The following is a 25,622-nucleotide window of genomic DNA, read 5'->3' on the forward strand; positions in this document are numbered from 1 at the left end:
GCTATCAGCTACACCTCTCAGCTTAGTTTCATCTACAAACTTGAACATCCACAGTGAGGACTCCTAAACTGTAAAATGGAATACAAGACAGAGACGTGTTATGATTCCAAAGTCCTGAGTTTAACACAGGCTTCTGGAGCTGTTTTTATTTCAGCTCTGTAAATAAGAAATTATCTATGCTAGGAGACAAGGAGATGCGTCTTCTTTTCAAAGGAGCAGATGGCAGAAGCATCGGAGGCATCCTACTTCTTTCTTCTTCTGTGCAAATAAATATATTTTAAAATGCTGAACCTGATATGAAGTTTATTTCAATAATTAATGTAAGTGATGTGCACTCAGAGTCTAGGAATTCCCATCACTTCTGGGCAGTGTCCACAGAGAGATCTTGGAACAGAAGAATTCTGTGCCCTTCAAACTGTCGCAGATTTTTTCATACAGAATGCATTCATTTGTTCTACTAGGATATTTGTGGGGAAGCTAGAAAAAAATGTATAATGTAAAAACAAAACAAAACAAAAAAACATATAAAAGCAACCCTTTCTATTTTGAAACCTAAGAATCCCCTCAAGTCTTTGTTGTTGCTTTTTCCCCCTCCTAACCCAGCTGCTCTTTGATCTGTCTGTTCCTAAGTGGATAAATATATTTTAAATTATTGCTAGCCTCAGGGGAACTGAACTGGTGTTAGCTAGCTGGAAGATGCTTTTAGAAATTGCCACTAATGTAGGTGGCAAAAATGGCAAGAAAGTGTTGAGGACTGCAACATCTCAGTTTAATCTGAGCTGAATTTAGGAATAAATCAGTGCAACATTCAGTGTCTTCTCTGGAAAGATATTCAGCCACTGAAGCTCTCTGAAGTTTCCCAGTTGTGCCTTTTTCTCATTAGGAATGGAAGAATAAGAAGTTTCAGGGCAGTAGTTTACACCCAGCTTTGTTTTAAAATACGTAAGTTTGCCAAAATTAATATAGATATATATGTACAGATTCAGAACTAACTTCTCCATTGTTCTGACATACCATTAAAATAGTGATAAATTATTATCATTCTGATTTGCTTACTAGTCATGTTGGGCTCGTTATGTTCTGTACCTGAAGAGGAACTACAGGAAAGCTGAGGAGGAACTTTTTATATGGGCAGGTAGAGATAGGATGAGGGGAAATGTCTTTAAATTGGAAGAGGGTAGATTTAGACTAGATATCAGGAAGAAATTCTTTACTGTGAGGGTGGTGAAAGACTGGGATAGGTTGTCCAGTGAGGCTGTGGATGCCCCCCCTTCCTGGAAGCATTCAAGGCTGGGATGGATGGGACTTCGAGCAACCTGGTCTAGGGGGGTTGTTCCTGCCTATAGCAGGGGGTTGGAACCAGATGATCTTAAAGGTCCCTTACAACCCAAACCATTCTATGATTCTATGAAATTAATGCCAAAGTTTAAATATAAAAGAGGTTGAACAAATTCTTGGTTTGGAGGTAAAGGGATATCTTCAGTGACATGTACAGGGACATATCCACCATACTGCAAACATTAAGAGCGAATATCCGGTCTATGTAGAGTGATTCAGATTTCCAGAATTGAAAGCCCACATACCTTATTTAAAAAGGAAGGTACTGTTTCTGAAACCCAGTTAAAAGACAGGCCATGAACCTGCTTTTCTCAAATGACCACAGAGGGATCCAAAGCACTTCTTCGGAGAAGCTCAGTGGGTTGTAGGCCTGTGTCTGAATCTGCCTGGAGGTAACTCTTAGAAACAGGCAGATTGACAGAAAGTCTGAACATATCACATGAAGGCATCTTCTCTTGCTGAGGTGCAGAGAGCGGAGGGTATCTGCGATATTTTCCTTCTGCCACACAACATCTATAAGCTAGTGAGATTTCACAGAAAAGAGTATTCTTTAATTGTTGATTATAGAAGTTGTGATCACCTTAGTACACCTTAGAGAATTCACTTGCTAATCAAACTATAGCCTTTTCATCTACATTTGTAAATCCTTTCTGCACTCCAATCAGATTCAGGAGAGGGAACAATAAAGAGGTCCCCATGTCCATCATTCTTGTCCTGTGATTGCACGTAACCTGACAGATGAGGTGTATCCCTATTATGCAGAAATAAGATTTTAAAATCTGTTGGTTTGAGAAAATCTTCTGGATAGGAATAAAAAGCAGACACGAAAACTGATGATGTTTTCTGATACTTTGCACAATTCTATTTCAGTAAATTAGGCAGAATCTGATTACATTTCATAAATTAAACCCTTTCAGAAGAAGTGTTCACCTTTCCCCCAACACAGGCATTACTGAGTATGCATAACAAGCTTTGTACAGGTGATTAGCAAATATCATACTCCTGACATGGGCATAATCTTGAGATGTATTCACAGAGTTGGATGTGGAGGGGAACAAACCAGACAGTTCTTTTCTGAGACTCACAAGACATGATTCACCTAGTCTAGTTTTAAGTATCTAAAATATAGTTGATGATGTCTGACCCAAACAATGCAGGCTCCTTTTACAGGAAATGGAAGAAGAAATAGGCTTTTTTTCTGGTGTAGTTTAGGTATTTAGCCTACAATGATTCACACCCTCACAAAGGCTGCTCTCCAGTAGGGAGAGAAAGAAGGAAAGAAGGAAGGAAAGAAGGAAGGAAAGAAGGAAGGAAAGAAAGAAGGAAAGAAGGAAAGAAAGAAGGAAAGAAGGAAAGAAGGAAAGAAGGAAAGAAGGAAAGAAGCAAAGAAAGAAAGAAAGAAAGAAAGAAAGAAAGAAAGAAAGAAAGAAAGAAAGAAAGAAAGAAAACAAAAGAAAAGAAAGAAAGAAAGATCCTTCAAGGACCTACAAATTGAGTAATTTTCTCATAATCTCCTCTTGTCATTTATTGTTTGTCTTTGTTTGATAGGTTTAGTAATCTATTCTGATAGACTTTCCAGTCATTAAATTTACAGCTTGAGCATTCAAATAATAGTTCAAAAGCATATGAATGTGTAATGATGTGGCAATACATTTCTTTCATTCTGCAATGCAGTAACAGCACAAATTCTACTAAAACTAGATGGAAATGCACTGCCTATTCATTTTGCAAGTACTTAGTTATTCAGCGATTAAACAAATTCCCTCTCAGTTGGTGGCTGGGATCCGCACAAAAGGAGGAGGGTGGACATGCTGAATGAATGGCTTTGCGAATGGTCTCGCACCCAGGGCTTTGGGTACTAAGGCTTGAGATGCAGCCTTGAGAAAGAGGGAATGCTGATGGTGGATGGGAGCTGACTGACTAAAAGGGCCACGAATATTCTTGGGAACAAGCTGGCTGGACTGGTTAGCAGGACTTTAAACTAGATATGATGGGGGAAGAGGGTGTACTGGGTGACAGAGAAGCACTGGGCTTGTTTAGCTTTGAGTAGAGAAGGCTCTGGGGAGATCTCATTGTGGCCTTCCAGTACTTGAAGGGAGCATATAAACAGGAAAGGGAATAGCTGTTTATGAGGGTGGATAGTGATAGGACAAGAGGGAATGGTCTTAAACTGAGACAGGGGAGGTTTAGGTTAGATATTAGGAAGAAGTTTTTCACTCAGAGGGTGGTGACACACTGATACAGGTTGCCCAAGAGGGTTGTGGATGCCCCATCCCTGGAGGCATTCAAGGCCAGGCTGGATGTGGCTCTGGGCAGCCTGGTCTCGTGGTTGGCGACCCTGCATATAGCAGGGGTGTTGAAACTAGATGATCATTGTGGTCCTTTTCAACCCAGGACATTCTGTGATTCTATGATTCTGTACAATGCATATTGTAAACTAAGCATTTAAGCTTCACTGCACAGAAATGACTTCTACTTAAAGCATATGCTTGCAATATGAGTTACAGATGTTACCTTAAAATGTTCTATTAGCAGTATGAATTCATAAAAGGAAATTAAAATATTGCAGTGCTATCAAAAATGTACCTACATGAAGTTAAAAATTGAAGCTCTCATAGTACCAACAAAAGCAACGATTATCAGTAGATACAGTTCCAAAACACACTCTTTATAGTTAATAAAATATATATATCTTCTCATATGAATGTTATATTTTAGGCAACCAAATGCTATCTTTTTTTGTTGTTTCTCACAAGAATTGAGACACTGGGCTTACATTTCTTAGTTCCTTTAATAACACATTGCGAATTTGTTAACAATACATAAACATGTCTTAAACATTAGGTGAAAAACATTTTCCTTTCAGTTCTGCCACCAGTACTAGAGAAGAAAGCAACAGTTTTAAACCCCCTTAATTTTTCTGTAGAAAGAGAACATGTAGAATGAGGCTGGCAGAGAGCAGGACTCTTCTTTTCATATATAAGCTGGTTTATGATACATGCAGCTTTGTCACAATTCAGAAGTACCATTATATTTTTTGCAGGTACCTTGTTTGCGTATAAAAATGAATGTTTTTATCTCTCTTATATCAATTTTATTTTAGGTATCTGAAGGGCTTTCTGATGCTCCATCAAGTATTTCATCAGATCTCTTAGAAATAGATGGAGCTGGTGGTGATTCATCTTGTATACAATAATTAATTGCCATTTTCAGTTGATGGTCAATCTAGAACAATGAGATCGGAAATATTTTCTTAAAACAGTATTTCACTTATTGATGATGTATGGTTTCAGCCATGATTTTGAGGTGTATTGAAAGAATGCACCAAATAAAGAGATGCCAGTTACAGGAAATAAGAAGGAAAGCTATATTCTGTTTGAAACCATGGAACAGTTTTGATTGAGTTTGCATAGTGGAATCCTGGCCATAATTAAACAGCAAGTGGAATTTATAAGCTCACAAAGCTTCCTTCACAAAGCCACTGCCTTAAAATATGTAGCTTTAAGTATCTTTAATGAAATCCTCAGAGCAACAAGTAGCTCACTCCCTACAAGTGGATTATTACAGTCTTCATAGCTTTGTGGAAGTTTTAATTGAAGGGCACTACTTAAAGGGATGGTGTGGGATGACTTTAAGGTAAGATTGATCAGTGCAGGCAGAATTTTATTACAAGTGTCAATTAGATTGAAAAGTGTTATAAAAAAGATCATTTGCATAGCTTTAGGGGACAAGGAGATACATTATTCTGAAATCTCCTTTGCTGATTGTTTAGTGATTCTCTAAGGGTAACAGGGAGGAAATATTCCCTCCTGCAAGAGGAGACAGTAGCCACTTTCTGACTGGCTTTGATTTAAAGCTCGTTAATGAGATATGTGCAGCTAATTAAGAGCAAGGAGAATTTAGCTATATACCACAGTGGAGAAGAGAATTTATCAGAGAAGATCGGACTATCACCCTATGGAAGTTCAGTGCTATGCTACCAAGAATTATTCAGTTCCAATACTGAAGAAGAAAGCAATATAGCAAATGGCTAAAGCTGGATAAAGACAACTTTGTCCTCTAGAAAAACAGGATAACAGTGACAATGCCTTCTCTTAATATTAAAAAAAAAATCATTTTTTTAAATTCAGTATCATAAGGACATTTCATTTTCATCCTTTTTTTTTTTTTTCTTTTTTTTCCTGCTAGAGGGAAGGAACAAATTAGCAGATAGAAAGCCCTTGGCCATTGCAATTAGACCTTTTCTTGCACTCAAGCTACACTATGGGACTGTCTACAATAGCGTTTTTAGCTGGGAACTTGAACAGCTTTCTAAGGCAGATCTTCCTGCAGCCTCCTACTTCCTGTACTTTTATTTCTGTCACTGAGCAATCTGGGTGTGCATGAATTAGATTTCTTTCCAATTTAAACATATCTAAAGTACTTGAGGTATCTGTATAGTCTGTTCCAGCTGCCAATGAGTGTTCAGGCTCTGGACCAGTAGAGTTAATCCAAAGTAGAGATCTGCACTAATAATGTTGGGATCTTGGCACAGACAATTTCATTTTAGAAATTCAGTTAAATCCACTCAACATTCAATGTTCCTTTTGGAGCCTTGAGAGGCACTCAGTTCACCTGAAAGTAGACAAGGATACAGTTTGGTTGCCTAAACAAAGGCATTTGTTGCTGCTTGAGATACCCCAAAATATGCAAAACCTCTGCACAGGACTGATACCACACGATTTATGGGAGACTCACAGCCTTTTGCATTGGTAGCTGTATTTCAGGTGGGACACCTTACGATACCTAAAACGCATTAAGATGCCTGTTTTTAGGAACAACCTTGGATAGAGCAGCACATCATGCTAAGGATAAAATATTGTGTTACTTGCTTTGTCAGTTCTCTTCACCATATCATTCATATATATTTTTGGCTTGATGTGAGGTACTATTAACTGCCCTATAGAATTAATGTGAAAGTAAAATATTTGTGAAAAATATTTATAAGAAAAAATAAGACTTCTGACATTCTGTGCCTTTTGCAACAGATGACTCTGCAGCAATGCCCAAGTTTATGGTAAGAAAAAGAATGTTGTATAACTTTGGAACTTTTCTATGCATAGCAAAGGTAAGGCACATTTTTAATTTTCCATTCTGTATTATTTCATCTCCTGGTTGTATTTTGCCCCAAGGTCAGTTATAATGTTCTTCAGGGAGTTGTGATCATTTTCTTTACAGAGATTGCAAGTAGGTATCCATCTTAGTACTTTCATTTCAAATTTTATTTTATAAAGATTTCAGGAGGTAGATTTGTGTTTATGGTGAGCATGTTTTTTGAATAAGAAGCTGTTTTATTACAATTATCTGCAGTTCATAAGTTGTACCTTTGGTCACTCATGCAGTCCTTTTTTGCATCATGTGAACTGAATTTCTAAAACTACAATAAAAAAAATAAAGAGAAAATGGAAAATGATGGCTTGAAACCAATTAGCTAAACTTTGGCTGGCACAATGACATGAATATTCCTATTTCTATTAGGAACATTTCACTTAATGCATTGTAGGTGGCATTCAGGGGGGCATATTCATAGTTTGTGTAATTTGTTGTTACACATAGATCTCCCACTTCTGCAACTTCAAGATATTAAAGCTGCTCTTGATATTCATCCCTCAGTGTACTACTTTGATCTTTGTACAATTCATTTTTAAACCATTTTCTTTACTGCAATCTCCAGAGTCATTTACCTGTTTACATAAAACATTGCAGCACTGCTCCATCAGTGACGTAATGCAACTTCACATCACCAGCAAATGTCACTTGATCATGGCTATATTACTTGACTAACTCAGAAATTAAAACATTAAAAAAGTTTGGTCTCAAGTTCTTAAGAAAATCTAGTAAGAGCCTCCTTTCTGTTCAATAAATACCACTGGGACACAACCTGTTCAGTTGTTTCTATTTTCCAAGTACACAGTTTACACACTAATTTCTGATATGATGAAATTTTTTTTCTGAAAAATTTTAATCCATCATATTTCTTACTTCTAGTGAATGATTTATCATTTATCAATGATGTTATCAAATCAATCTAATGTCCCTTTGAAAACTTACTCGTTTATCAAATTTTGCTGTAATGATGAGGATAGATTTCTCCTCTTAACATACAGGAAATTATTTTGCTGTGCTCTTAAACACAGTTCCTTCAGCTGGAGAAATTTATGACAAATACTGTTTTGACACCAGAGCTTTTTCAGGTAGCTTGTCAGTAATTCATATTTGATCTGCAAGGCGCCAAACTGAACATGCAAAAACTATAATGTAGTCACATATATTCATTTGCTGGTTTTGATAATTGACTAGAATGTAATGAAGAGATAAGAGTTTGGTTCTGTGCCTGTGAATGAGCCCACCTGCCTGTGTTCAGATTACCTTCAGAATCACAGAATCTTGAAGTCGTAAGAAAGTTGATTGGAAGGGATCTCAAGAGATCATCTAGGCCAACGTCCTTCTTGAAGTAGGACTACCACCACTGCTGCATTAGGTCAGGCAAAGCTCTTTACAGATTTTGGTGGATGAAATTTCTTGTGTATTGCTTGAGTGCTTTAAAGTTCAAGGAGAGCAAAAACAAATGGGTCATGAGTAAGTGTGATCTGAAATTCTGATTTGCACTTGAATGAATATTCGCAGATCTTTTTCTTATTTTTCCCTTGGGCCATGAAAAATACAGGCACTGATTACTGAGAACTCTCTAAACTGACTGTTTTGTATGGTTTGTGTTTGCCATGTAAATGTATAGTGTTTAATACTGTATCTATACAAATATAATGCTGATTGACAAACTTGCCCAGAAACAGAATCATCTCCTATGAGGAGAAAGTCATTAACATTTTAAAAAACAAAATCCTACAGGAAAGCTGAACAGACACTGTGAGGGAAAGTGGTACTTTGAAATGTGTGAAGGTATGAGCAGTCAATATTAAGGATTTCTTTGTTTTTACTGGAACAAAATTCAAGGATTTTTTTTTCTTTCAGTGAGAAACACTTGATATGCAAACTAGAAGAATTCAAAAAGGGTTGAGGAATAATTAATTTTATGAGATATATTGGAACATAAAAACAGAATTGTAAATTACATATTTAAATTTTTTAAAATAAGAAAATGTACAACATGTTAAAGAAGCCTTTAGGAACTGAGCTCCACAGAGGACTAAAGGGGAAGGATACTTGCTCTGAATACAACCTACTTGATCACAAGTTTCCAGAAAGCAATCCTACAAGTCAAACAATATGCTGCTGCTCAGGGAGAAAAAACACTATTTATTAGATACTAGATATTAGATTATTAGATATTTTACACGTAGGTAACCTACAGCATGAGTGAGATATCAGCTGAGATAGTATTATTTATTGTAATTTCCTTTCTTGTAGAATGAGAGAGTAGTTTCCATTTTAGCAAGCAATTGTAATGGAAGATGCTGGTTTGCCCAGCACAAAGGAGAGAACTGCTGACAGCGTGAGCAAAAAGTATGAGAGTTTTGTTTTTAATAATAGTTTGCTTTATTTTCCAATTTCTTTCTCAATCACTGTGCACCCTCTTGTCAGATAAGGCTTCTACGTGCTTTTGGATGCTCCGATTTACTTTGCATCCGTTGATCTATGTATCATTCTCTTTCTTTCTTTCTTTCTTTCTTTCTTTCTTTCTTTCTTTCTTTCTTTCTTTCTTTCTTTCTTTCTTTCTTTCTTTCTTTTCTTTCTTTTCTTTCTTTTCTTTCTTTTCTTTCTTTTCTTTCTTTTCTTTCCTTCTTTCCTTCTTTCCTTCTTTCCTTCTTTCTTTTTCTTTTTTGCAATCCCCTTCATCTTTGGTCTTTTCACTGTTTCTCTTTCAGCTCTGCTTCTTCTCCAGCCTGCTAGAATGAGAAACATGTTCTCAGAGTCGATGTTCCATAACCCTTAAAGCAATGGGATTTTTGAGCATCTTTCCAATGTTCTGCTTGTCCAAAAAATAACACCAATCATTTTGATCAAGTGTATCAATTTGATCAATTCTCATGCTCTTAAAATACTGAAAAAAGATAATCAGGAGTGTACAAAAAGTCATGCTTGATTCTACCTGCTGGATGACAACAGAGACCTATAACTCACTACTGTTTATTGTAAGACCCGTAGATAAGATTTCAAATTACACCTTCATGAGGCTATAGAAGCCTCACTTTGCTGTGACACATCTAAGTCAGAACATGAAAGCTGTGGGGCAGGCCTGCAATACAGTGATCTGCTTCCCATTAATATCATGAACTGAGAGCTCTCTGTGTGATCCCTGAGCCATGGATTTACTACAAGCTTCTTTCTGGGTACCTGGGACTTGATCAGACTCTACAAAAGCAGGAGGTGATCCTACAAGCCTCCCACACTAGCCATTTGCAGACTGACTGCTGACAAGTAGAACCAAGCATCAAACTGTCAACGGTTTACAGGCTGGTTCGGCCCAGTTCCATGACTAGCGGGGCAGAGGGATTTCATAAAATCCACGCCTCCAGAAAAGGGAAACAGGGGACCCCAAAATAATTAAAAACAGTGGCAACGATCTGAACAGAAAGAAACGAATTTACTAAATATGGTATTGGAATGCAAGATAACACACTGTAATACAATATAATTAGAGTTGAGGCTAATAAATCAAATATAATGAGAGAGAGTGTCCAAAAGGTGGATAGGCCTCACCATAACACTGAGGTGAGATGCGCAGTCTGGTTGAGCAGCAGGGAGGAGAGACGAAGAGACATCAGGTGACCTTGCCAGGGGTTATATCTCCTCTCTGACCACAAAGCCCCCTGGGGTATGTAGTTCTTCTTCTCTTCTGGACAGGTACCCGGAACTGGAGCATTGACACCTTAGCTTCCAGTGCACTACATGATGTTATGATGTGGAATACCGATAACAAAAAATCATAAAACCATGACACAAATGTAGATTATACTTAAAGGCAAGCTCTTTACCTTGTTGTTTAGGTGTGCCTAAATGAAACTTGTTTTGAAATGCACCAATCGAGGAGCCAGAAATGCAATTTCCATAAGGCCTCTTTTCTCTCTAGACCTGTAGCACTAAGATTTCTCCCTCCACCGTCATTCCTATGATGACTTACAGATACGGTTGATAGTTCTTCTCAGTGTCATCTGAGCATCAGAACATGAAGACAGGGCCTTCTGATAAGAAAGTCACTGAAGATGCAATTCCACTTCATGATTTCTCTAGCAGCAAGGGAGTTTCCAGGGCAGTCTGTGTGATCCTCTCCCTCGCTTGCCAGAAGTTACTGCCTGTACAGCAGTACATGTTCAACTACTTGTGTAGTGGTGATATAGAACTGATCATTGCAGTGATCCATGCTTGTTGCACAAGCATTCTGGAGACAAGCGAAAAAGATGCCGAAGATTACTTCTCAGCAGAGCTAACTTGTGCATACACTTAATATTATTTGATACATACAATATTCTAGACACGCAGTATTTGTGGAACTATAAGGGATCTTCTGGGCACTTAATCAGAACAAATGACAACATACAACATATAACAAAGCACATTCCCTGATTATTTTTAATGACAAGTGACTTGTCTCCTTGTTCCTCCAGCCAATATTTGGGATTTCTGAATTTTTTACAGATTATTTAACTTGAGTTTAGTACAGCTTTCCTGTCATCTATTCAAACACCATATCACTTAGTGTGATTGTCTTTTAGCTTTGACTTGCCTGGCTTTTGAAGTTTTACCTTGTTTGAGATATCTTGTCAGCTGCTTGCTGGCTCCACAGTCTCTGGATATTTTCCTACTCCATTCCTGCTTATTCCCTCAGCCTCTCTTCCACAATTCAACCTTAAGTAATTATCTGCCCTTCTCCTCCTTTACAGTCTCTTTTGCTTTTAACCCTCTCCTTCTTGGATTTCAGTATAGGTTCCACTTCCAGGGGAAACTGTAGGTGCTTTTTCTGTCCTGCTCTTCTCTTTTGCCAAATATGCAAGGCCGGAGCAAGGGAAAGAGCAAGTGCTTTCTGATAGTACTGTGTTTGCAAAGGAGATCAACACTTTTTCTTCCACCAAGAGACTGGTCCTTTAAAGTCAGCTGCAGTTCTCATTATCTTGCCTATGACACAGTTTTTATAATGACATTTATTATATGTCAGACACTTATAGCAATGCAAATCTGTGAACTATCTCATTAGTTTAAGGGAGAACTTCAGAGATCTAGGGGTAGAAACACAAAGTTTCTTTAAGATCACTTGGGACCTGAATCAAAGTTGACTGGAGGCATCTGGAATCTTTCACTCGCTTTCTATAGGTTTACAATCAATTGTGGCAGCGGATGAACCTTTGTTTTGCTTAGTCTATCTGCTCTATTTATAAATACATTTACAGATGCAATGGAGGAGGACTGCAGTGTTTGATTACTCCTCTGCAAACAGAGGTGTTTTATATCTGTGGGTAAAAAATATGAATCCCATGGCAGGTAATCTTGTTTATTAGCATGCAAAATTATGAAAAAGTTGGAAGTAATGCAAAAGTGAAGTTGATGTTTCTGCTGAAATAAACAATGGTTTAGAAAGAGTAATTTTTCCCGGGAGTTTTCAGAAAGTTTTATATGGTCTAATCCCGTTTAATGTGAATTACACTTGCAACCACTGGCATACCCAGTGCATTTTAAATAAAAACTGAGCATCACTTGAAATATGAAGAGTCCATTGTTTCTTTGCAGTTTGTCACTTATATAATCACTAATATAACTTCAACATCTGATTTTAATAGAGGTGTGTTTCATCTCCCAGCCCCTCCTTTGGAATACTGCTTTTGTAAATGTTTTTTAACCAGAAAAGCTTAATGTACTGCATTGAATTTTGCAGGTTTATAAATTACTTTCTAATGATTTGGGATCCCTGTGAATTTATCTGTTGTGTGCAGAATGCACATTTGTTTGTAATCCAGAATCATATTTTACAAGTTTGAAAAGTGCATAGCAAGTAATTTTAATTAGTTTTAAAGAACAAGTTGATGTTACATATTGTGCTTGCTGCCTTAGAAGATTGTGTTCATTTTTATGATGCAGATATTTATGCACTTTTTCCTTAATAAGGTAAAAGTTGTAGAAAATATGCATTTGAGATTTTGTAATTAAGTACTCAATTTGAACACACTTACAAATGCCAGAGGTAATGATTCTTGGAAGTTTATCATTCATAGTAATCTTTTCATAGTAAAAAAAAAAGGCAAGTAATACTGTGACCAAACAAAATTAGAACCATAAATCAGACCAGTCATTTACTTATATATATATATATATACATATATAAAACAATCTATCCCTACTTATTTCAATTTCTTCATTTTTCCTTTGCTTTGTTTTTAAAATGTGTTCTTATTCTTTTATTACTCTTTTTATTAACCCAGAAACACAGCCTTTGAATCTAAACAATTTTTCAGTTCCTTGTGCTTCTTGCCTCCTTACTTCTTGTCAAACTGTGTGAGATTTTGTTACCAACTCAAACCAACTTCTTTACTGTAGTTTGCAAGAAACCCACAAGCTTCTCAGAAAAATGCAGCAGTAACTATGTAGCTATGAAATCCTATCTATTGGAGTCATATGAGAAAACAAATGAAGGGTAAAAATTAGACTGGAAAAATAAACTGCTTTTAATTTCTAGAAACACAGAATAAATGACTTATTCATTGTTACTTTGATTTTGTGAGCTTTACAACACTTTACCATGGCCTGAGGGCAAACAAAACAAGTTGGCTGATTCCTTCCCATCTCTGAGCCAGAACAATGAATACTGTTTATGATTTCTAGGAACAGTGTTAAAATACATCAGTGTCTGAATGTGTCCAGTGTTATCACAAATGTAGTTTTAAAAAAAACCAAATTGCTTTCAGAGGATATATGAAAACAACCATCTTAGGTTATTATCTCTTACTATGTCTTCTCTGGAACATTTAAATGACCTTGGTAATCACTAAAATACTGATCTGGGATTAGGAGCACTGTGATATTCTGGACACATAATGGTAAGGGTAATTGTGCCACTGTACAAGCCCAGTGTACACAATTATTTGGAAGCCAGGTATAGCTATAAGATTCAAGACCGTCTGGAAGATACACTTCTAGCTTAAATGGAGATCAAGCAGCATTCAAGTTTCCAGCCACACAGGATCAGCAGGTTGAAATGAAGTCTTAGAAGCACAGTTCTGTAAAATGTACAAAATAGAGAAAACCTAATATCCATAAATTTCTATGCAGAGAATACAAGCTCATACTTTAGCGTGCCAGGGTTACTTACAGAAGTATTACAACATCAGAGCTACTTCAGTTAAGCATGAAATCACAGAATATCCTGAGTTGGAAGGAACCCACAAGGATCATCATGTTGAAAAGCCTAGATGGGCATTGCAATAGCCATGTTAAGTTACTTAATGATGTGTATAGGCAATAGTTTATGCAACACATATCTGACTTCTGAACCAACTTCAACACATTACTTCTGGGCCTCACTGACTTCTCCTCCAAACCTACAATTCTGCTGTATTTTTTGTTAAATAAAGATTACACTGAGAAAATGCAGGTTTGAGAAAAGATAACATGGCAGAAATGTTACCCTGTTACTGGATACCAGCTAACTTCACTCAAAGCCACAAATCTCATAAAACAAAACACAGTTTGTCCAGCTAGGTTTTGAACAGGTTGGCATGTCTGTTATCTCAGACAAATGTTTGGATGTGAGCTGAAATAAAAATGCTAGAGTTCATTTATGTATGGCTTTTATATGCATTATTCTAGTTTAACGATCTTGTATTTGCAAGAAACAGAAAAATCAGTTGCAACTTGTGTGCAATCATTTGTTCACGTTAATCCTCTTCCCACCATTTCATTGAGTGATTCAAAGTTACTAAATCAGGATCAATTGATAGGAGAAGAAAAATCTTAAATTTACATCAGTAAAACATTTCTGCACATCATTAATTACACTGAAAAGACAAGGTTTACCATTTCATAAAGGGCAATAGGTAACCAGATTAAATGTTTAAATTGTATTATATTTTTTGTATTTTTCAATTGTATAAAATTAATGTAAAACTAGATCCTCTTGAGACTCTTGCAAGAGTCATCTCTAAGTACTTCTGCTGAAATCAATCTAAAAATATTTACCACTGTGTAAGTCATGTAATAGGAGCATGTATCTTAGTTAGATCTTGCCAATATTAAAGAGATTTATAAAAATCCAGCCTGTTTGGTGTAGTGCATTCCTTCTACACATTGGAAGTGTTATTAACGTACTAGCAGATCAGAAATTTAATCTGTACAGTAACTAAAAAGAGATAGTTTATCACAAAGTTCTGTGATTACAGCTGGATTTCTATGGTTACATTAAAAAGTACCACTGTTTACAAGGATGTGCATGTGCTTCTGTGTGTATTTATATTTATATGTATATAAATATATTTAAAAACTAAAACTAAAGTGCTTCCTTGCCCTTAAAAAAGCTCTCTTTTTAGGTTTTTCAGAAATTGTAGCTTTAACACAGTTCCAATGCATTTTCATTAATAATTTATTCCACCATCTTACAAATCCACTTCAAGTCACAAACAATAACAAGCACAGTTAGACTGCCTACAAATGTAGCCTCTTTTCAGTGACTTCCAAATACATGGGGATTTAGTTCAATAAGGCAGTGCACCTGAAAGACAAAAGAACTCAAGTGAACCAAACTGAAAATCACAACAGATGTAGACTTCTGAGCAGACAAAGTGCCTATGTATACAGCGTTGGGCTGTACTCAAACAAGACCAGCAGCAGCACTTTGCATTCAAATTTTATTTTTGCAAAAGTAGGACGCTGTACTTTTCTTGATTGCATATTTTATTTGAGATTTAAGGATTAGTTATAACTGGCCTGACCACCTCTCTGTCTCATTTTTTACTCCTTACTATTTCATGGTGTATGTATCTTTTCATCCCTTACATCTTTTTCTCTTCACAGAGCTACTCCCCAGCTAATTTAGGTTCCACATATGAAGTCGGATCCAGCTCTTATTCAGGAATATCTAGTATCCTTGGCTTCTAATAGAATACCCAATCATTTTTCAGAAAGATAATTTATACTGCTACACATATATTATGTTTGGCCCATGAATTATAATTGATGAAATAGGCATAGAATATCTTGATTTGCAGTGAAATAAAATTTGGTGGGTTTTTAATTTAATTTTATTTATTTATTTATTTATTTATTTGTAATAGTCTACAGCTTTTGTGGAAGTTATAGGTTGTTATAAGGTCTAAGTCACAAAATAGTGATGACATCACAAAAGAATATCTGATGACTTTTCATGATTCTTGCTATTTGTTGTGGTTTTTAATATCACAGGTAAATAAAAATGTAAGCACTATGTACACAATTTGAAAGGCAAAGTATATATAAAAATGTATGGGTATAAATAAATATATATCTATAAAGCTTATATCAAAGAACAGTTGAAACTAGATGCATACATACCTGGAACAGCAGGTCTTTATTTTCTATCTTTCTTAATGTTAAAACGCAAGCTTACAAAGATGCTCATAAATACCATGTGCATCAGCATGTCTCTAGGCTCACTGCCTAGAATGGGGATCATTCTCACTGGCATGCCAAGAGCAGGCAATTGGAAACACCAAGGGAAAAGAGTGTACTTCAAAGTCTGGATATATGATACCTATGTTACTGTTTCAGCTAGCATTGTTTGGCTGTGAAACTCGGCTCTGGCCCCTGAAATCACCTTCTCTTTGGCAGCCAGACAGTCCTTTCTTGTAACAGCCCAAAGATTAAAAGCCACTTAGAATCAGATGACAAAAGTCCTGGATTCCTTTCTGCTTCTTTAGAATCATAAGTAGTCTCAATTTCCAGATCTATGCCTGTTCAGAAGACTAAAGGTGAGGAGGAGGTGTAAAGCTGACTTGCTGTTCAGGACTGTAATATTCATGACCTCAAATAAAATGGATCAATGAGGTCCAAAGCAACATTTTTTGTCTAAAGCATCAACTACTTGACAGCCTTTTTAGGAGAGCTAAATTAAAAGAGAATGAACATTATTTCATTTATAAGGAATAGGGAAATGCCAATGTTTTGGTTTTTTTTGTTTTGTTTTGGTTTGGTTTGGTTTGGTTTGGTTTGGTTTTTTTTGGTGGTACACCAGAAAAACTTGAAATGCAGGCACCAATAAAAATAAAAGACCACTTATAAGGTACTCTGCATGAATTGTTTCAGCTTGCATGGTATTCTCCTGACACTGGATACCAATACTAGTTAACTTCCTTGCCATCTAGAAATACAACTTTCACTACTGCAGTAGAAGATAAGCAGGCAGAGCAGTAATGAACAGCTTTAGATTTATCCCTAAACTGAAAAACACATTAAACAGGATATCTGCTAATTTCTATGAGATTCACCCTACTTCCCTCTAATCAAAGGTGTAGAGAACACAGTCCAAATTTATGAGGGAAGTATGCAAAAGGTAGGTATACGGTATACTAGTTTATGATCAGAATAATTAATTTTTTTATTTCCACATCTTGGCAGATCAATCTGAAAGAATCTGGAGATCTAACTTGAAGTCAACTGTTTTCAATACAGGTAGAAGTTACACTCGATCCACAGCCCAGAACAAGTTAAAAGGAAACATCATCAGCATCTTTCTGCCTTTCAAAGTTAGGACGCATATATTTCTTGATTTATGTGAGATGAGACAAGACACTTTGGGAGAGCAGCTAACCAGAAATATTTTTGCAGACTGTAGGGCTTAATAACAACTAGCAACTTTATGAATTGAAAATATTTTTGAAGGTAGGAGGGATTTGCATTCATGCTGACAGCTTCTGTATCAAGTTTAGCCCAGTGGGAATTGAAACCGCTGAGATATTAAACCTTGAAAAGAGGGATTTATAATGGAAAGGCTGACAGAACTTTAATTATAGCCAGTAGCAGTTTAAGCATACTTAAATGTACTGTGTTTTTATAAGGACATTATAAAAACTAAAGGGATAGAGGTCACACATTAGATTGTGCTGGAGTAACCACTGGAACATCTAAGCCTTTAGGCCACTTCTTGGCTACTGTTCATAGACTGAGAGATAAAAAGTCGAGTACCTGAGATTCTAGGTTATATTAGACAACAAGATCTCATGTTTTTAAAAATTATTTCACTAAAAATATTCACATATATGTATTTCCTCAGGAATGCATAATTGGTAGTCTTATACCCTTATACAAATACACGAAAATATCAAAATAATGATAAAAATATCTTTTTTTTCTTCAGTTTTATTCCCAAGCTGGATAGTGCATTATCATAGTAGCAAGAATATACTATGCTACAGACAATCTGCTATCCTGTACCTTTGTGGTAACTTCACAACTTCTGCATTTTAAGGCTCTCAGTTTATAATATTGTTAGATACTATATATTCATAATTACATCTACCTTGCTTATAAGCATACTATTTATAAAGCAAGAATTTAATACTATAGAATGGAGTCATATTGGCATCCCTAGTAATTAACTTGTCTATGAGTATACAGACCAGCACTACAGCAAACATCTCAATCATGGCAGTGAGTTTAGGACATGAGATCTAGAATCAATAGGCAGCAAATTTATCTCCTGAAGAGGTTATAGTGACTGAAGAGGTCTCAGTAGAAAGAATTAATTACAAAACTCAGGTGGATTGAACCTACTTCTGATTCTGAAGGAATTCTTGAAGGGCTATTAAAATTAGTTTGGATGAAACAGCACGTATAAATAATCCAAATTACCCAAATAGGCATCAACAAGGAGTCACACAAATTTTTAAAGTTACTTATTTATATTTTTTAGTATATTGCTTAATTTAATGCAATTAATGACATTTGTCAATATGTTTGGCTCTTCCACTTCAACCAAGAATGCCAGACAACTGACCTTTGTGCTTATGTTGTTTCTAAGAGGTTAGTTTATGGGAAGCTATTTTGAGATGGAAGAATACATTCAAGCTTACTCTGTGCTCTCAGAAGCCCAGTGTTTATGAAGATTTAGCTTAACACAACACTACTACACATGGCACACACGTCAGCTCTTTCACAGACTTATCTTCGATAGGCAGGACCAAGTCAAGAATGAATTACTTCCTGGTGTGGAGAGTAGAAGACAGATTTTCTTTGCTTTGAACTGCAATAACATTTCCAGTACTATTATCTTTCATGACTCAGCATGACTCAGCATGAGTCAGGCTGATTTACACTTCTGCTGTCTCTAGACCATGCCATGAAAATTCATGGATATGTTTGCTGTATTTTGGCAAAAGGAGGGAGCTGAAAGTATAGGACCTTGTGCGAGGCTATATTGCAATGCTGGGGGTAATGTCACAGTGTCACTCATTTGTAAAAGAATACCAGCTGGAAAGAAGACAGTCATTAGCTATTGCAGATTAAGAGGAACCATATCCTATACATACCCCATACTTCATACCTCATACTGAAAACTTCCAAGGAAAATGTAGGTGTGCCATTCTATTGACATTCTTCAATGTTGCAGAATGTTTATGGAGACAAAACACTGGGTGTGAGCATTCACAGGTGGTGGGTGGTGCTTTTCAGCAATGGTGACAGTGGGTCACTTCCGCTGGAGCAGATTTTTCACAAGTATGACATGCAGGCTCTTGTTCATTGATGGCAAAATTACACAGCTAATGGTAGTGACTATGTTGAAAAACTGCTTTGTACCTGAGAATTTGCTCTACCAAACAGTGTTATTGTTATTGTGCTCTATGTATCTGCTGCAGTTTCCATGAAAATAAACAGGAGGCATTACTTTTGGAGTAACTTACATATATGCAGGACAATTCCTCTTCAGTCAGCATGGCTCAGGCAAGTCAAACGGTTGGACACTCATGCACTAGACATACGTATTTCATTACCCTTGTCAAACAGAATAACCAGTCAAAGATTCAAGGACCTTTCAGTTTGCTCTTGTAATGAGGTGAGTACTCTCAGAGTAATCTTTTTCTTCAATGTGATTTTGTTTTCCTACATATATGGAAAGAAATACCACATCTCGTAACACCATTTTATTTTTGTCGACAACTTTCAAAGAGGTTCTTGTACAAGATATTTCTCCTACAGTTTTCCCACATAGGTCTCTTTGGAACCATGCTTCCCCCTGTTTCTCCCAGTCAATCAAACTCTGCAAGTCTGTTTCTGTATGTGAATCCCAACACCATTTTACACACAAAGAGATGACAGAATCATAGAATCACAGAATGGCCAGGGTTGGAATGCACCCAAGGATCATGAATCTCCAACCCCCCTGCCACATGCAGGGCCAACAACCTCCACATTTAATACTAGACCAGGCTGCCCCCTCCCCCCAAACACCCCCCCCTCCAGTCTGGCCTTGAACACTTCCAGGGATGGGGCATCCACAACCTCTCTGGGCAGCCTGTTCCACCACCTCAACACTCTCTCTGTAAAGAACTTCCCCATGATGTACAACCTAAATCTTTCCTCCCTCAACTTAAAACCATTTCCCCTCATCCTGCTGTTATCTACCCTTTCAAAGAGTTGATTTCCCTCCTGTTTGTAGGCTTCCTTTAGGTACTGAAAGGCTGCAATGAGGTCACCCCACAGACTTCTTTTCTCCAGGCTGAACTAGCCCAGCTGCCTCAGCCTGTCTTTGTAGGGGAGGTGCTCCAGTCCCCTGATCATCTTTGTGGCTCTCCTCTGGACCCTCTCCAACAGTTTTCTGTCTTTCTTGTACTGGGGGCTCCAGACCTGGACGCAGTACTCCAGATGGGGCCTCACAAGAGCAGTGTAGAGGAGGACAATCACCTCCCTGTCCCTGCTGGCCACCCCTCTCTTGATGGAGCCCAGGATACCATTTGCCTTCTGAGCTGCAAGAGCACACTGCTGGCTCATGTTAAGCTTTTCATCTATCAAGACCCCCAGGTCCTTCTCCACAGGGCTGCTCTCAAGGACCACTCCTTCCAGTCTGTACGGATGCTTGGGATTCCTCCGGCCCAAGTGCAAAACTCTGCACTTTGCTGTGCTGAACCTCATCAGGTTCACCCGGGCCCACCTTTCTAGCCTGTTGAGGTCCCTCTGAATGGCATCCCTTCCTTCTACCATGTCAACCACACCACTCAGCTTGGTGTGATCAGCAAACTTGCTGAGGGTGCACTCAATTCCATCATCGATGTCATTGATAAAGATGTTAAAGAGCACTGGTCCCAAGACAGACCCCTGGGGGACACCACTCGTTACCAGCCTCCACCTGGACATGGAGCCATTGATGACCACCCTCTGTCTGTGGCCTTTCAACCAATTTCTTATCCATCGAGTGGTCCACCCATCAACTCCACATCCCTCCAATTTGGAGATAAGGATGTGGTGGGGGACCATGTCAAAGGCCTTGCTCAAGTCCAGGTAAATGACATTGGTCACCTTCCCCTTGTCCACCAGTGCTGTCACTCCATCATAGAAGGCCACCAGATTGGTCAAGCATGACTTTCCCCTGGTGAAGCCGTGCTGGCTGTCTCAGATCACATGTTCATTCCTCATGTGATCAAGCATGTCATCCAGGATGATCTGTTCCATGATCTTCCCAGCCACAGAGGTGAGACTCACTGGCCTGTAGTTCCCAGGGTCTTCCTTGCACCCGTTTTTGTAAATGGGAGTGACATAACCCTTCCTTCACTCATCCGGGAGCCACCTGACAGCCATGACTTTTCAAATATGATGGAGAGCGACTCAGCAACCACCTCAGCCAGCTCCTTCAGAACCCTGGGATACACCCCACCTGGCCCCACAGACTTGTACACATTCAATCTCATGAGGCGGTCTCGGACCTGCTCTGCCCTCACAGTGGGGGGGGATTTACCACCCTGGTTCCCACCCAGAGTTTTAGGGATGCAGGGCTCAGGGATGTGAGAAGTACTGGAATCCTGGCCGCCACTGAAGACCAAAGCAAAGAACTCATTCAGTACCTCAGCCTTCTCTTCATCCATTGAAGCCAGTTCTCCTTTTACATTTACCAAAGGAGGTAAACTCGCTTTGGCCTGTCTCTTCTGGCCAATGTACCTGTAGAATGTCTTCCTATTGTTTTTCACATCGCTTGCCAAGTTCAGTTCTGCCTGTGCCTTGGCTTTCCTGATCCCATGTCTGTAAGTCCAGACAGCATCCTTGTATTCTTCCCAGATATAACCAAGAGATCCCAGAGATCAAATTCTTGAGTAGGCTGTATGAAGTGGAGTGGAGGCAGATGACAGAAAGAGATGGAAGAAAGTAATAATGTGAATCTGTCTCTCAGAGCTATTTCAAATGAACTCTTCATGAGTCCAAAATGTCAAAGTGAGAGCGGTTAAATGGATAGGCTGCCAGAGCCTTTAGACACAGTGCTTGAGTAAAATGCTATGCAAATGATTTTCTGACCTAGGGTTGGGATATCCACTTTCATGGGGACTGCAGCAGTGCGGAATGTTGGCAGTGGATTTGCCAGGCACCTCTTCAGCAACATCAGATTCCAGATATACAGATTGGTGGACTTTGAGAATTTTCTTCGCTTCCTAGTGGTTTGAAAATCCACTGTGGAGGCCTTAGGAGAACGTGATTTTGCATTTGAAAAAACATGGAAAGAATTTCATGAGTTTTAGTACACTTTTGACCATTTCATTCAAAATCAGTTAATTAAACTCCAGAGATGAGGAAGACCTATTGAAACATTGGGAACATTGACCTTTTCCCTTGACTGTCACCTTATTTAAATAATTCGAGGTTTAATTAACTGACTTGGAATGAATTGATAGAGGGTTACTGTCACTTATAATTTTTCCTCTTTGAAATGCACCAGTTCCATGCATTTGCTGTAGCCTCCTAATTATTAAAGTGAACAGTTTTAAAAGCTGGATTTTCACTTTTAAGTGTCTAACAACTGGCATATTTTTACAATTGGAAACATTTAGTAGGATAAATGGTATATAGTGTACACATAAGTACATGTATTCATGCAAAAATATAACAGAAATACACTTATCCAGATCTGCCATTGATTAAAAGTTTGCTTTCATGAAGGCAGGGGACAAACTGTGAACAACTAGAGTGTGGTGCTCCTGGTCCTCTCTTCCTGAACCCTCTTTTCCTTAGTGTTATTCATGAAGCTTATGAGCCCAGTAGGCAAGGTTTCCAAAACCATTTAAACAGTCCTGCTCAATTTCTTCTACTCTCTTGCACTCTTTGAACATGTGCTTGTGTGTGTGTGTACATATATAACAGTGTTCTTAGTAATATCATATATGTGCATACTATTATGTAGGCATGAGTTGATGTATATGAATGTATATGTGTATAATTTGCTAGATTACTTTGAACTGTCAAATAAAGGTACTTGTGTTTATTATTTATGACTCACAAAGGCAAAGAAATAGCCCAAGGAAGAGCAAGAAGGAATGCAGAGCTTACAGAAAAGCACATCTCAATTTTATAGATGAGGATCTCAAAACATACTGCTTGCTTTATATTCTATTCATAACATGAACCATCAATTACAATAGTCAGAAAAGTGATACCACAGCTTAATGATATAGCACATTATTATCTGACCTAAAAAGCTGTGAGACATAACCTCCATCAAACCTGCTCTTATTATCACTTTCTTCTTCCTGATCATGTGGAATGGACTCTCTATCTCCTTGTAAAACTTGAGGGAACTGTTTTGTAATTTGCTGATGTCATTTGCTGTACGATAGCATTTGCCTGATGAAAGAAAACAGAAAGCCAACTTCAATAAGCAGTTAATAAAACTCAGAATGAAGACAGAATATCTGGCATGAGTGTTGGTAATTAGTTTCTTGTTACAAATGTATGACTTAATATTTGCTTTTCTTTTTTTCTCTCTCTTCTTTTCTTTCTTTTTTTTTCTTTCTTTTCCTTATTTCTTTTTCTCTCTTTTCCTTATTTCTTTTCCTTATTTCTTTTTCCCTTCCTTCCTTCCTTCCTTCTTTCCTTCCTTCCTTCCTTCCTTCCTTCCTTCCTTCCTTCCTTCCTTCCTTCCTTCCTTCCTTCCTTCCTTCCTTCCTTCCTTCCTTCCTTCCTTCCTTCCTTCCTTCCTTCCTTTCTTCCTTCCTTCCTTTCTTCCTTCCTTCCTTTCTTCCTTCCTTTCTTCCTTTCTTTCTTTCTTTCTTTCTTTCTTTCTTTCTTTCTTTCTTTCTTTCTTTCTTTCTTTCTTTCTTTCTTTCTTTCTTTCTTTCTTTTTCTTTCTTTCTTTCTTTCTTTCTTTCTTTCTTTCTTTCTTTCTTTCTTTCTTTCTTTCTTTCTTTCTTTCTTTCTTTCTTTCTTTCTTTCTTTCTTTCTTTCTTTCTTTCTTCCTTTCTTCCTTCCTTCCTTTCTTCCTTCCTTTCTTTCTTCCCTCCATCCCTCCATCCATTCCTTCCTTCCTTTCTATCTTGTCTTTCATCCTCTCTAAGAACATTCATTCTGCATCTTTGGGCAGAGTAGTAAATAAATATTGATTTATTCTTTGCTGCAGTTCTTAGTACCTTTGATTATAATTCATTCACAGGATACATTAACAGAATCATAGAATGGCTGAGGTTGGAAGGGAACTCTTAACATTATCTGGTCTAGCTAGCCTGCACAAGCAAGACCAGATAGACTAGCTGTCCAGGACTATGTCAAGGTGGCTTTTGAAGATCTCCAAGAAAGAAGACTCCACACCTTGTCTGGACAACATGTTGTATTTTAATTTTTAATTTATTTGTATACAATATTTATTTTTATACAATACAGATCATGTAAAATATGTTTTAATCATGACAGGGATTTATTACTCTTGGAATGGGATTCATTTGCCTAAATCAGTGGCATACTATGTGTACAAGGTATCTTTCTTGACCTTCACATACTGTTTTTTTGATCGTATATCAGAGAGACTGCCTTGACAATTTGAAGACTGCTATTTTTAAACACCTGAATCACTCCTCCTAAGTATCTTATACATCCTTAAAAAAACAAAATTAGACATTCATTCGTCATGAAATGTTATATAGAAATCAAGTTGGGATAAGAGGAGTTATTTCCACTTCTGGACTGTGACATTCAAAAATCTGAATTGAGAGAGGAGAACCCCTGACTATAGCTGCCATACAAATTCCACTGGAGTAGGCCAGAATTGTGGAAGAGCAGCTGCAGTGTTAACTGACTGCACAGAGCAATTGTAGAATAAAGACCAGAGAAAGGTATTGCTGGAGTTAATTCAGCTGTGAAGATATACTAATAATTAGTTTGTGTTGCCCTCCTTTTCTGGCAGACCCACAATGTACATTTAGTAAGAAGGGAACTACTCATTCCTAAAAAAACCCCCTTCGTTCCGAGATGCTTCTGGGATAAAGAAACACTGTCAGTGGGAGATGAGATGACATTCCCAATGGATTCCTGGTGACATGGCCTCATTAACAACATTGTAAAATACTATAATGGAGGGTATCAGAGCACCTCCTGCAGAGGCAGTTCTGTTCTAATGGAAAATTAGTAATTTACCAGGGAGGAGTTGAGGCATCCAAGCTTCTGGGAAAGTATCCCAAGAATTAGGCTAGCAGGTTCACTCTTCTTCTTTTGGATCCCTTGATCAAACTGTTGGAAAATAGAATTACATCCTTACCCTTTTCTGAAAAATTTTTCTTTGTGGGTTTTGAATAATATGTGTTTTAAAAATGTGTGTCTAAGTTTTAAAATATGTGAATGATTTTTATATATTCCCCTAGTGATACAGAGATAACAGGTTCCTTAGGTTATAAAAATAACTGACTGTAGGTTCCACTGCACAGCATTCATGCATTATTACTATTATTACTATTGCGTTTATTACTGTTATTGCTGTTATTACTGTTATTTATATTTATATTCTTATTTCAAGAATAAGCACCTGAAGAGTAATAGGTTTCATAGGCCAACAGGCTTTCACTGAATTTTAATTCTACTTTTTTGCCTATTTTGTGACCATCTTGTTTTAATACTTTCTGTGAGAACAACTGTCTCTACTTGCTTGCTCCTCCTGGCAGCCAGCTTAAATAAGTCATAACTTCTATAAAATTATCCCCTAAGTAGCCTGACATAGTTTTCAAATGACTGATCTTCCACAAAAAATACTTTTTTTTTCCTTTTTCTTTTTACATGTAATCTCTACTCCTCACCAAATAGGCTACCCATACTCTTCTTTAGCAGGAACTTGTGTGATCTTTTGGGATTCTTCAGGATCCCAGCAGGGG

Source organism: Phasianus colchicus, chromosome 1 (assembly GCF_987193195.1).
Source record: "Phasianus colchicus chromosome 1, bPhaCol1.hap1.1, whole genome shotgun sequence".
NCBI lineage: Eukaryota > Metazoa > Chordata > Aves > Galliformes > Phasianidae > Phasianus > Phasianus colchicus.